This window comes from Xyrauchen texanus, chromosome 48 (assembly GCF_025860055.1).
Source record: "Xyrauchen texanus isolate HMW12.3.18 chromosome 48, RBS_HiC_50CHRs, whole genome shotgun sequence".
Classification (NCBI taxonomy): domain Eukaryota; kingdom Metazoa; phylum Chordata; class Actinopteri; order Cypriniformes; family Catostomidae; genus Xyrauchen; species Xyrauchen texanus.
Genome location: NC_068323.1, coordinates 12,263,367 through 12,276,854, shown reverse-complemented (window position 1 = coordinate 12,276,854; position 13,488 = coordinate 12,263,367). Strand labels below are relative to the sequence as shown.

At 40.1% G+C, this 13,488-nt stretch overlaps 1 pseudogene; it reads left to right on the top strand.

The window, feature by feature from the left end:
- Positions 1-765: 765 nt before the first annotated feature.
- The window catches only part of LOC127639500 (inaD-like protein), a 132,166-nt pseudogene continuing 119,443 nt past the window's right edge, over positions 766-13,488 (top strand).

The window sequence follows — 13,488 nt, the reverse complement described above, 5'->3', positions numbered from 1 at the left end:
CCTTAACATATACTGTAAAAAAAAAAAAAATAATAATAATAATAATAATATATATATATATATATATATATATATATATATATATATATATATATATATATATATATTTATTTTTTTTTTTTTTTTTTATTTAACAAGACAATACATTTAATTTTGCAGTAAAATGTAAAAATAAATTTCTTTGATGTACAAAATATGATTTTACTGTATAATTAACAGTAAAAATGTGTATTATGTCTAAAAGATAATACATACACTTTTTATGGAAAACTATTGTTAAAATCACAGTGAAAAAAAATAATAATCGGGCATTCCCAGAAGTCCCTGTGTGACCCGTCTCATTTCATTATTTGCTTTGGTAATGGTTATGTTTCTTCTTATTTTTAAGATCAGTAATGTACATTGGGTTGTTCTGTTTTATATTTGATGTAGTTAAGTTCATATTTATTGCTTTAATTTAGTATCACATGTGTTACCCTGATGGTTTTTTGTGTTTCTATGACACTGTGCACTGTCTCTACATGTGTAGTAATTATTGCTCCTGGAAGAGCCAGTCTTGATGAACAGGCTTGTAGTCCACATGTGGCCACTTGTAGTTATTATGGTGATTCCTGAAACATGGTTACCATATTTTTTCGTAAAATTTCTGGCAACCACAGTTGTGATGATTAAATGTACCGTAAATGTAATGTAATTTTTTTTTTTTTTTTTTTCAGATCACATCTTTTCCAGATCTATCTGTACTGCATTTTCAAGGGAACAGCAATGTATGAGAATGTACCAACAGGTAACACAGATTTAAGTCATTTGTAACAAATCAGACATATTATAAATCTGATCCATCTTTCTGTGGTTAATGTTTTGATTGAGTTTGTGTGAATATTCTCAGTGTCTGCTTTAGAGCGGCAGCAGGTGCTTCAGGCCTTGGAGAGGCTGTAGTCCCAGCTCATGCAGAGGGAAGAGTGGACACACAGCGACTGGCTCAGCATGCTGAAGGAAGCCCTGCAGAGCCCTCTGTTTGGCCACATCCTCACCCTGCAGCACTCCATCAAACAGCTGAAAGACCAGGTGAGACTGCTACAGACATTATATACAAGGCTTAACAGATCAGTAGTTATTTTATATTTATATGGAGTCCTTAGATATGGCTCAACCTTTGTTCACTGTAAGTCTATGGGATTGTTTATTGTCTGCCCTGTGAAAATCTATATTACCACCATCATTTTGACTCGTCCCTTGATTATTTAAAACAAATCTGGGTTACAGTTAATCACTTACACTGGAAGTGAATGGGGCCAATCCCAAACATTAAAATGCTAACTTTTTCAAAACTATAGTCGCAAGACGTATACATTATACGTGTTAACATTATTTTAGTGTGAAAAAATTGCTTACTAACCTTTTCTGTTTAAAGTTAGTATTCAGTATATTACAAATGTTAATGTATTTAATGTTCACGTCTTGTAGCTATAGACTATTTCTGAAACAGTTTTTTTTTTATTAAGTTTATGGGCTGGCCCCATTCACTTCCAGTGTAAGTGCCTCACTGTAACCACCATTTATTTAAAAAAAATTTTTAAACAAGGGATGAGTCAAAGTTTATTGTTTGTGGTAATCAGCATTTTGCCATAAATGCTATTGATTGAGCTTAAAGGGAAAATCACCCAAAAATGAAAATTCTCATCATTTACTCACCCTTATGCCATCTCAGATGTGTATGACTTTCTTTCTTCTGCAGAACACTAATTATGAATTTTAGTAGAATATTTCAGCTCTGTTGGTCCATACAGTGCAAGTGAATGGGTGCCAAAATGTTGATCCTGCAAAAATCACAAAGGCAGCATAAAAGTAATCCATAAGACTCCAGTGTTTTAATCCATACCTTCAGAAGTGATATGATAGGTGTGGCTGAGAAACAGATTTAAGTCCTTTTTTGCAAGGAATTCTTCTCCCTGCCCAGTAGAGGGCAGCATGCATGAAGATTGCGAATCACCAAAAACACAAGAAGAATGTGAAAGTGATCTTTTTCTCAACCACACCTGTCATATCACTTCTGAAGACATTGATTTAACCACTAGAGTCTTATGGATTACTTTTATGCAGACTTGTTTTCTTTTTTTGTTTTTTTTAGCTTCAAAATGTTGGCACCCATTCGCTTGCATTGTATGGACCTATAGAGCTGAAATATTCTTCTAAAAAAATAATTTGTTTTCTACAGAAGAAAGACACATCTGAGATGGTATGAGGGTGAGTTAATGATGAGAGTTTTCATTTGTGGGTGAACTATCCCTTTCACTTGTATTGAACCTGGAACATTCCTTTAACTGATGATCTTTCAAAGATATAAAAAATTATAATGTTTGTTAATTAAACAATTTTAAGTGCTATCAACACCTATGTTTAAATTAGAGTTTGATCATTAGTGGATTTTGTCAATACCGATAACTAAGGTGGCGTGAAAGATCAATAACCAATTAATCAGCCGATAGTTTTTAAAATTGATTTATAGAATGCAGTTTATTGTTTAACCAAGCACCGGCCATAGAGAAACTTGGAGAAATAATAATTAAAACTATCATAGATCTTTGCCAATAACCAATAGTTCTGTATAGATTAAACATTAAGACTGATATATCGGTCTACCTCTAGTTTAAATGCAGCAAAATTGTGGTATATCTCCAAGGTCAAATAAAAGGATGGTTCTATTGATTCGTTTGCGCAGTATGCTGTTAATTTGTATTTATTAAATCACATCAGTCACGCCAAGAATTACATGACTAATCTTGACGCAAATATCTTTTAAAAAATGAACACCCATTTATCCCCTATCCATCCCAAAAGGAAAGCCTTTGATCAAGCATTTCTTAACAGCAGAGTCCAGACACTGAAAGTGTTTCGTCCCTATTTGTATTCAGCCGGAGTTTTTATTGACACAAGAAACCTCTCTACAATAAACAATCTGCACACCAAATTAAGATAATGGCAATAACGGAAGACTGCCTTCATATTCTAAGTGCTAGGAAGGTCAGATATGCGCCTATGAATGCATCAGGTGAAAAACCTATCAAGTATGTTGAGGCGGGGAACAGCCAGACTTTCTATCAAGCCTTAATATCTGCTGTCTTGGCTTGAGTAACTGCCTTGTCGGAGATGTATCGATGAAGTAGGCTGGAACCTGCTCTGTCAGCCCAGGCTAAATAACACAAGACTGATAAGTTCCCACAGTGTGAGTCTAAAGGTCATTAATACATTACCTGTTTGGGACTAGTGTACACTGCAGAGGAATGTATAGATTTTTTTCCCCTTTTATTTTTTCCTTCCCTGCCTCTGCCTGTAGGACATGGTTGTACCTCTGCAGCAGGGCCGGTACTAAGATACAATCTTAGTTGGTGGGGGGGGGGGGGTTATGTCTCTTATTCGGACCAGGAGGGGGGTGTCAGAAGCTTCTCACATCATGGAAAATATAGGGATACAATGTCCCCCCTTAGACCCGGCCATGCTCTTCAGGCAGTTATCTTTAGGTTGAGCCAAGCATGAGTTCTTCATGTTGTACCTAACCAGTATGACTTCCTTATGTGTAATATAACAGATTTTAGGCAGCATGTTAGGGCTTCACAACACATTTTTGTCAGAGATTGCATGGTCGTATGCTTGATATTTACATACAAATTTCCAGATGCCTTTACTCTGAATATGGTCTATTAAATTGACTTTATCCTCTCCGCTCTGTAGTTAAACTGCTTGCCCCCAGACACCTGCAGTGAGTTCAGTTTCTCTAAAAAGGGCCAGTTGATCATCAGCGTGAGTTATCCGTCCAGTAGCTTAGGATCCGTGGTGTCCAATGGTACAGTTTCGATGAATGCATCTTCCAAGCAGCTTCAGAAATGGATATATATCAGAATTGAATCGAGCACTTGTGAATCAGAATTGGAACTGAAATGGGAAATCTGTATCAATACCCAGCCTTAATGTAAAATAAAGAAAAATCGGTACTATTTCTTGGTCACTTATCATATGCCGGTAACCACATTTCTGACATTGACCATGTTCACTCCTTTGTGGAATGCACTGTTTGCCCAATTAATAGGCAAGTGAGTATTCTGATCTTATCATTATTTCCATGAACATTTTCCAACTCCAAACCATATAAGTTTGGACTCAAGATGGCGCCGAGTATGGCTGCTGCGTTGCGAGCGCCGACACAACACTGCAGTTTATTGTTTGTTTTTTTTTTTTTTTTTTGTCTTGGATGTTGTCTGCCTTATTGTATACGAAAGACAAACGCTTTTGGACATTGGTTCTGCAATTACACACCGAAAACCGGACTTCAAATTCCTCAATGCCGACCTGCTGTTTATAAACACACCAGCGGAGCCCTTTGTCTGGGCTACCCGGGCAGCGGAAACGCAGAAGGAAAAGGGGAAAAAGAGCCGGCGTACTCATTGCGCAAATCGACCCCCGCTACCCAGTATACTACTGGAAAATGATCAGTCTTTGGACAACAAGCTCTGTGAGCTGAGAGTGCGGATCTCTTTCCAACGAGAGATGAAGGATTGCTGTGGTATCTGCTTTACAGAAACCTGGATGTCTGCGGAGATTCCATACTCGGCCATCAAACCCACAGGTTTCTCCGTGCACCGAGCGGACAGAGCGAAAGACCTCTCAGGTAAAAGCAGAGGTGGTGGTGTATGTTTTATGATCAACAAATCACGGTGTGATCAGAGGAATGTACATTTTATCAAGTCTTTCTGCTCTCCTGATTTGGAATATCTCATGCTCCTGTGTCAACCATTCTGGCTACTGAGGGAATTCACAGCGGTCATTATCACAGCTGTGTACATCCCCCCCACAAGCCGGCACAGACCGGGCACTCAAGGAACTGTATGGGAGTATAAGTGAGCAGGAAACCGCGCACCCTGAGGCCGCGTTCATTGTTACGGGGACTTCAACAAAGCCAATTTTAAAACAATCGCACCAAAATACCACCAACACATCAGCTTCAACACACGAGGGGACCGGGTTTTGGACCATTGCTATTCTCCCTTCCGCCCACCATTTGGCAAATCAGACCACTCTTCCATTCTGCTTCTGCCCGCTTACAGGCAGAAACTGAAACAGGAAGCACCCACCCTCAGAACGATCCAGTAATGGTCAGAACAATCAGACTCTATGCTACAAGACTGTTTTGATCACGCGGACTGGGAGATGTTCCGGTCCGCCTCTGATGATGACATCGAGGTGTATGCTGATAGCGTAACGTGTTTCATCAGGAAGTGCGTAGAGGACTTTGTTCCAACCAAAACAATACGGATCTTCCCCTACCAGAAACCATGGGTTAACGGCGATGTTCGCCCGGCACTTAATGTGCGGACCTCCGCTTTTAATTCCGGGAACGCGGAGGAACATAACCAAGCCAGTTATGCCCTCCGTAACTCTATCAGAGCAGCCAAACGCCAGTACAGGTACAAAATTGAAGGACAGTTCAACACCACCGACTCTAGAAGTATGTGACAGGGAATTAACATCATCACGGACTACAAAGGGAATTAAAACTGATGTGAACACCGCTGCCTCTCTCCCGGATGAGCTTAATACATTTTATGCTTGTTTCGAGCACAATAGCACTCAATGATGACAATGATGAAACAGCCTACAGAGAGGGGGTGCACACTCTGGTGTCAGGAGCACAACCTCTCCCTAAATGTCAGTAATACCAAGGAGCTTGTAGTCTGACGTAGCTCAGAGAGAATTTCTTTCAAAAGTAAACAACTTTGCTGCTTGGACATTGGAAAGCAAAAATAAACCCACATTAATCGAAATAGGAATCAAATGAAATCGAATCTGTAAATCTGTAATTTCCGAATGAAATGTTTTAGTTTGCTTGCTGATAATATCATTTATAATGAAAACTTTTGTATTAAATTATAAAACAATTATTTTTAAGCATTTTCACTAGTGGTTCCAGACCTTTGGAACCCACTGTATATGTTCATGGTTGGTTAAGCTGGGATATGTGCTATATCCAGGGATAGAAGATTGCAGGAGAATGATCAAATTTTGGCAATTAATGGGATTCCTCTGGATCAGAGCGTGACGCAGCAGAAGGCCATCGCTCTACTCCAGCAGCAGAGAGACTGGGTGGAGCTGGTGATGGCCAGAGACATTGCTGCCAAGCCTTGGCTCTCTAAATCTGGACCCATTCAGACAGTACACTTGTATTAAATGTCACCCATTGAACAGATCTTCTGTTTTATCCTAAACACTTAACTAGGGCTGTGTAGTTCTTCAGGATATCTCTGATTAAGGTTCTTTTTTGTATGGTTCCAGGTATATTTTAAATTGTATTAATGTAACGCAGATGTAATTTTTGGCTTTTACAGGGTTTTCAAGGGTGTGTAAATGATGACAGAATTTTTTTTGGGGGGTAAACTATTGCTAAACTTTAGACCAATTACAGTATCAAATGTAGATTAACAAATCTGACAGTAATTGTATTTATTTGCCTTGTTCCCATTATAATAATTTGATTATCAAAATATCCTCTTATTTCCTTAAATGGGGGCTGAGTAACATGCTATTCCAGTTTTTGAACCAGAGACAGAAGGAGGGCAAAACAGGAAAACTTTCTCTGGTTCATTTGAACCACCTTGAATCCTCGGAGCAGAGAATGAAATCAACTCAGAAGATTGTGAAAATGAGTCTGGAAAAGACCAACATCAATGATATGAACTGTTTTAACCAAACCCTTCAACAATAAAAACAATGCTTTCCCCTCATCCACTTTAATAAACTACCTTAAACTGACTGCAAATGCACACAGAGTGAATGCCAAGAACAGAGTTTGACTGATGAGATCCACGCTGGTGCAAGAAAAAAAGAAAAGAATGCTAGAGGCCAGGTTATGGATCTGTGCTGTGTTTCTGCTATGCTTATTTTTCCGAATTGAATTGTTTAATTCAAGGCCACATCCTGCATATCAAATCCAGACCTGTGCTGCTTCGTAATTGTTTTAATGGAGCACTGGGATCATCTAAATGTCTGTTTTTTGTTTGGTTGCTTGTTGCCAAGCCAAACTATCTGTCAACAGATTTCAACAAAAGTAGTCTGTGTCACTGAACTTGTTTATAAGTAAGATTAAGTGTCTGTTTGTGGGTCTCCATAAAAATAAATAAGATTTTATCGCAAACATGACTTGACACTGTAAAGATTGAATGCAGTAGAGGGTGCAGGAATCTGTGCCAAGATGTGATGTTGCTGATTATGGTGATGTTAAAAAACGTTTTGGTTTTCCTTTTGGATAAATGGCACAAAAGCTGCCAAGAACATGTCCGTGTCATATTTAACATATATATATTTTGCTAAAAATATTGACAGTATTTTTTTTTTGTTACTCTCATTTCTTGAATGCCAAAAAATATATAATGTATGAGAGCGTTTGTTGTGCTCCCTTTACGCTGATTAAATAAAAAACAAATACTGTATAAGAGTAATCTGTGAGGATCTAATAACATTTGCCATTCAGAATAGTGGGAAAAATATAAGCTGACAATGCATTACATTTTGGAGGGAAATTGTCATACATTTAAAAATATTAATGAAAAACAAACATCTAGGTTACTGTTGTAACCTCCATTCCCTGATGTAGGGAACGAGACGTTGTGTCGAAGAAGTGACACTAGGGGTCTATCTTGAGAGCCTCGCGCATCTCTGATCTTGAGAATAGGCCAATGAGAAATTGGCAGACAGAATTTGCATGTCCCATCACTGGACATACGGGTATAAAGGGAGGGAAATGCGTCTGTTCTTTCAAGATTTTGCCTGAGGAGCCGACAATGAGGTTCGACCATAACAGGGCTAGGGAGGAGTCATCCAGGGAGCCGAGTTAGTGAGATCTCCTGGGATAAGAGCGCACGATATTACCTCAGTGGAGGGAAAGGGCGCTAGGTGCAAGCGGTACACCCTGTCAGTTGTTACCGTATTACCGAGTTCTACCGGCTCGGACCTGAGAAAACACAGGATGAAACCGAATCAACCCTGAGATTGTAAAATCTCATAAAGGTATTGGGTGTTGCCCTACCCGCTGCTCTGCATATGTCTCCTAAGGAGGTGCCTTTGGCCAGTGCCCACGAGGATGCCACACTTCTCATCGAGTGTGCTCGAACACGCAAGGGGGCGGGCACGGCCTGGGTGTGATAGGCCAATGCTATGGCGTCAACCACCCAGTGGGAAAGCCTCTGTTTGGAGACAGAGTTCCCTTTCCACTGTCCACCAAAGCAGACAAAGAGCTGCTCAGAATGTCTAAAGCTCTGTGTACAGTCCAAATAGATACGCAAAGCATGTACCGGACACAGCAACAAAGGGGCTGGGTCTGCCTCTTCCCGGGTCAGCGCTTGCAGGTTCACTACCTGGTCTCTGAAGAGAGTCGAAGGAACCTTGAGCACGTAGCCCGGTCACGGTCTTAGAGTGAAACAGTCGTGGGTATGGAGGCGGGAGGTCCATGTCCGATGTGCCGGGACTGTTGAGGTGTGGCACCGGGGTGCCGTGAGATTGGCATTTGCGGGCCAGGTGACCCAGAGAAAGAGGAAATTGCTCCTTTATTGAGAATGTGGGTACCGCAGCCCGAACCGGGGGTGCGGCAAAGAAAACAAACTGAACTGAGGATTCTCCTCCCGGCCCTCCACCGGGGGACGGAGTGGTCTGCTTACCAGCTCCAGAGCAAACATCTCGATCTCTGGGTCGTCCATCTCATGAACGCTTGGGAGCCTTCCGGGTCCTGGAGGGTGTTCGTGAGACGGGGCGTGTACCTTAGTGGCCCTTGTTCCGGAAACATTCTCCGATGCAGCGGTAAACTCATCATCCAGCTCAAGGGGCTCAAGAGGATAGGCAGACTGGCCGTGAGGTGAGCCGCTGTCACCCCGAACCTGGGCAAAAGTCAACAAGCGTGTCGGGGGGCAGGCGGTTCGTGGGCATATACCCGGCAAAGCCAAGCCCGCTGCCATCCCCAAATCGCCTCCATTGCCAGCCGGGTCATCCTCAATCCCGTTGGAAGAAGGAGCGACGTGGGGGGTGGATGGAGTGGCTTTCCTTTTTAGGAAGGAAACCTGGGACTGCAAAGTTGCCATGGTAAGGTTCATGCAGTGAGAACACAAACCATCCACAAACGCTGCTTCGGTGTGATCACGGCCCAGACACAAGAGGCAGCGCCTGTGACCATCAGGAGCGGAGAGAACTCGACCGCATCCAGGAACTACAGAGGGGCAGAAGGGCATCTTTATAAAGACGCGTCCTGAAAAGTACGTTCAACGCCACTGTGTATTGCTCTTTTAGAGAATCAAACTCTTTTACAAAAATTCTCTTTTAGACAGCGCTGTCGAAGCACCCAGGGGCAAAGCTGCACTGCCGTGCAGAGAAGAAGAAAGCCGCTGATATGCACCTTAGATCCAACAGCATACGCTCTTAGTAAATTGCAGCTCGCTGCTCACACAACCGGATATCAAAGAAAATTTCTGAATGAACAGATGCATTTCCCTCCCTTTATACCCGTATGTCTGGGGGCGGGACATGCTAATTCTGTCTGCCAATTTCTCATTGGCCTTTTCTCAAGTTCAGAGATGCGCGAGGCTCTCAAGTGAGACCCCTAGTGTCGCTTCTTTGACACAACGTCAAAGTGAGCGACAGACGGGGAATTCTAATTTCTGTGACTTTTTTTTGTGTGAAATATAATCAGCCTTATCTCATGAAATTAATGTGAGCATTGCAACATATCTGCAAAACTGCAATTACATGCTTCATTGAACATTTGTCTGCAGTTTCAAAAGGAAATGCACTAAAACCAAGCAAAATGAGGTTGTAATCAGATGAGATTTTTAAGGTATATTTTATATCAAGGTTTTAATGAGTAAAATGTACTTCCCTAACCAATGAAAAGCAAATTTTCTAAAGTAACCACGTCATTTTGTGTCGCTACTATGGCACTCTTACTTTCGTGTAGCTTTCGCTGGACTCAAACCGTGGTCAACGAGTCAAAAGTCCAACACTTTATCAGGTGAGCTACCAAGCAAGCTATTCATATTGGAAAAAGTGTGTATACTGTATGTAGGTGGGTCTGTAATACAAGTTTGAAAATATATAGCTTTTTATAGTTTTGTGTTAAAGTGTTTGGATAACATAGCGGGGTTAATAGAGCAAAAAATAAGTGTTTATAAAGTCATTATCAGCAATTGTACTTTGTGATTTGTGTGACGATTAATAAAACGCACAGTTGTAATACCTCTAGTGTTCATTTCACCAAGAAACTGCAGCCAAATGTAAAAAGCAGCACGTAATAGTCAGTTTGCAAAAATTTATATAGAGAGTAATGTTCAATCTATGAGAGCAGGTTGAATATAATTATTATAATTTTATTTTTTTGGGTGAAATGTGAACCCTGGACATGTTTAGGTTAGATTCTCCATTTTAGATCATATACAATTTAAGCCCTGAAAAAGTTGAAATTGTCCAAGCGCATTGTGTGTTTACATCCACATCAGTATATTAATGACAACCAAAAATCAGCTTATGCAAAAAAATAGAAAATGAAAGAAATACATGATGCTTGAAATCATTGGCTTTTTCTCTACTTTTGAAATAGAAACATAAACAGTAAAGCTCAAAACACTTGCGCGTGTTGGATTAGCCTGTAAAAACGGTGGTAAAGGTGTTTATTTGCAATGCAAAATCGACAAAGTTTTTTTTTCTTTTCTGAAACTGTATATGACCTTACCACGATAAAGAAAACTATTTTAGGCATTATCGGTAAAGATTGTGCATTTAAAAACGCTTATACCTGTCAATCAAATACGTGAATTACTTGTGTTAATCATCATTATGTAGCTTAAAAGCTCAGAGGTAAAGATGTCACTTCACAAGCATGCGTTTTGTCCTCTTCCTAACCCCCTGTATTCAAACAGTCCCCCCTCCTAACATTTTATCTCAATCTGTTCTCTTATCGGTTAAAGCTGAGAAAATATTTATGTATTTAAGATTGCTCAGACCCCAGGGATCCCCATTCAGTTCCTTAAAAGGAGGGGAGCAGGGGCAAATGTAGCTGAGGTATATTGTTCTGCACGTCCCCTTCCCTTGTGTGCTTTTCTATCTCTCAGTACACCCAGACCTCCAAAGCCCTTGAAAATATCTTGAATCCTAATTATACTCGATTGGAAAGTTTCATGCAAGCAAGAGTTGTGATGCACTGCTCTGGGATGGCTGCTCCATTTTCCAAATGGAGATATTTTCTCAGAATTCCTGGCTCGCCTCCCACAATGGCTTTTTCATCAAGTGTCGCTAATGTATATATGTTTATATAAGCCACAGCCTGAAGGAAATATGGCTGTTTGTGTACAGAAAAGTTGCTGTATTTCTTGTGTTTGTGTTGAGGTATGATGAAGACATTTAAGCTTTGGAGACTCATCCCAGAACAGATTAAATGTTGGTTTGCCATATGTGATTAAAGGGATAGTTTTCTCAAAAATGAAAGTTCTGTCATCATTTACTCACCATCTTTGCCTTCCAACCCTTTCTTCTGTAAAACAACCAAGAACATGATAAATATGCTTTGTTACATGCATTGTGACCAATTAATGGTAAAATGGTAATCAAACCACTGACATCATTAATGTCCTGACAATGTAGAATGTTTCACCCATTTCCAGACTAGTTCCGCTATCCACAGAACTCAATAGAGAAAGTACTAGTCTCCTAAAAAAGAGCCAAGTGTTTCTTTTGGTACTCAAAAGAGGACTTCTTATCTCTGAAATTGTTCTGTTCCCCTCACAGTGGGTGTAAAGCTTTGTTTCGAAAGAGCGACAGGGCGAATGGCAAAGAAGAGGTTTCATTAGATGAGATTAGTGGGAAAATTGCAGAGATAGTCAGCTGGCAGATAACGGCCTGGTAATAAGAGAACAGAAATGTACTGATTGCAGTTTGTTTATAAGAGCCCATGGGGACTTGGGTGATTAGATGCGTGGCTGGGGTAAGATCAGTTTGTCTCTGCGACCAGCAAAAGTCACTCATGGGCTTTCCTGTCCTTGACTTTGATAAGTGGCGGTAGGATCTCATAACCTTTAGTTGCTTTCACATATACAGCTTTTTCTTGAAAATGAACTGCAATTTTCCATTTAGAGGTCATGTGTAAACATGTTCTTTTAGCGTAATATGAGGTCAACATTCGGTTGAGTGAAATGCGATTGATTCATGGGTGAACATGACCCATTTTGAAAATAGCAGTGAATCAGCTCTGGAAATTTCCCTTAATGAGAAGTAACATTACCTGGAAAATTCAGTTTTGATCCTATGTGTGAACAAAGTCGTAATATTAACAGTTTTAGCCACCCTGATTAACAAGGTCTGGACGCACTGACGTAAGATGTCTGCTTTGAGCCAATTACCTGGGAATTGTTTTTTGGTCAAATTGGCCAGAGTCAAATGTTTCATCTAATCGGAGGATATAAAATATTTTTTATTATTTACAGTTGACTATGGAGGAAGTCTCGTGGTGTATGGTGCTCTAATCTAATCTGAAGTCACACAGTGTGCAGTCAGTGGGAATCGACCATGTGAGGCTGTGAAACTGGACCACAAAGAAATGGAAATGGCGAACGCAGTGGAGTGGAGCTTAACTTTTAATGCCACTTGCCTCCAACTCGATTCGCATTCCCCTTTTTTTTACCCAAGACTGCACCCAAATGCATTCAGAATGTTTCTTTCGTGATGTGCACTGTGCATAAGATGTAGCAGAAATAAGGCGTAACAAAAAACTGTTTGTTTTTGAGATAAGTGTTTGTAAAATGGTCTGTACTGAATTGTACTGTACTTGATAGTCAATAGCAGTGTTGGGGTAACGTTATCTAATCAATTACTTTTTTGAGTGAGAATTAAAGTCATTAAATAGTTTTTTGTTTTAGACCATAATGTCAGAGCTACTTTTTAAAAAAGTAACGTGTTGCTTTTGTACACCTCTACTTTCCCTGTATTGCTAGAAATTTAGGAGTAAATGTATACAAACATCAGGGAGGAGACATAGTGCATGTTGGGCATTGTAGTTTTATAGAATGTGAAGCCAAAAGACTATTTAGCAAAGACAAATCACTTTTATTTAAATGAATGGGAGAAATTGGAATGCCCAGCCAAGAAGCTCTCACACCCAACAGTCAATGGATGTAGAAATGAAGTCTTGCCTTGCAGGTAACAGAGCCAATCAATCAAGATACAGACATCACCTGTCAATCAACAATAATGTGCATGCACATTAGCCATATAAGCCAGGAAAATTGCATGTTTTAGCGTAGTATGAAATCAACATTCGGTTGAGTGAAACGTGATTGATTCATGTGTCAATACACACTGCATTAAAAAATCAGTAAATGCATTTAGGCAGAGGGATTATAAGACTAGTCTTCCACTGGCCATGACATGATACACAGGGTGAAATACTCTCTCAGTTCACTGACT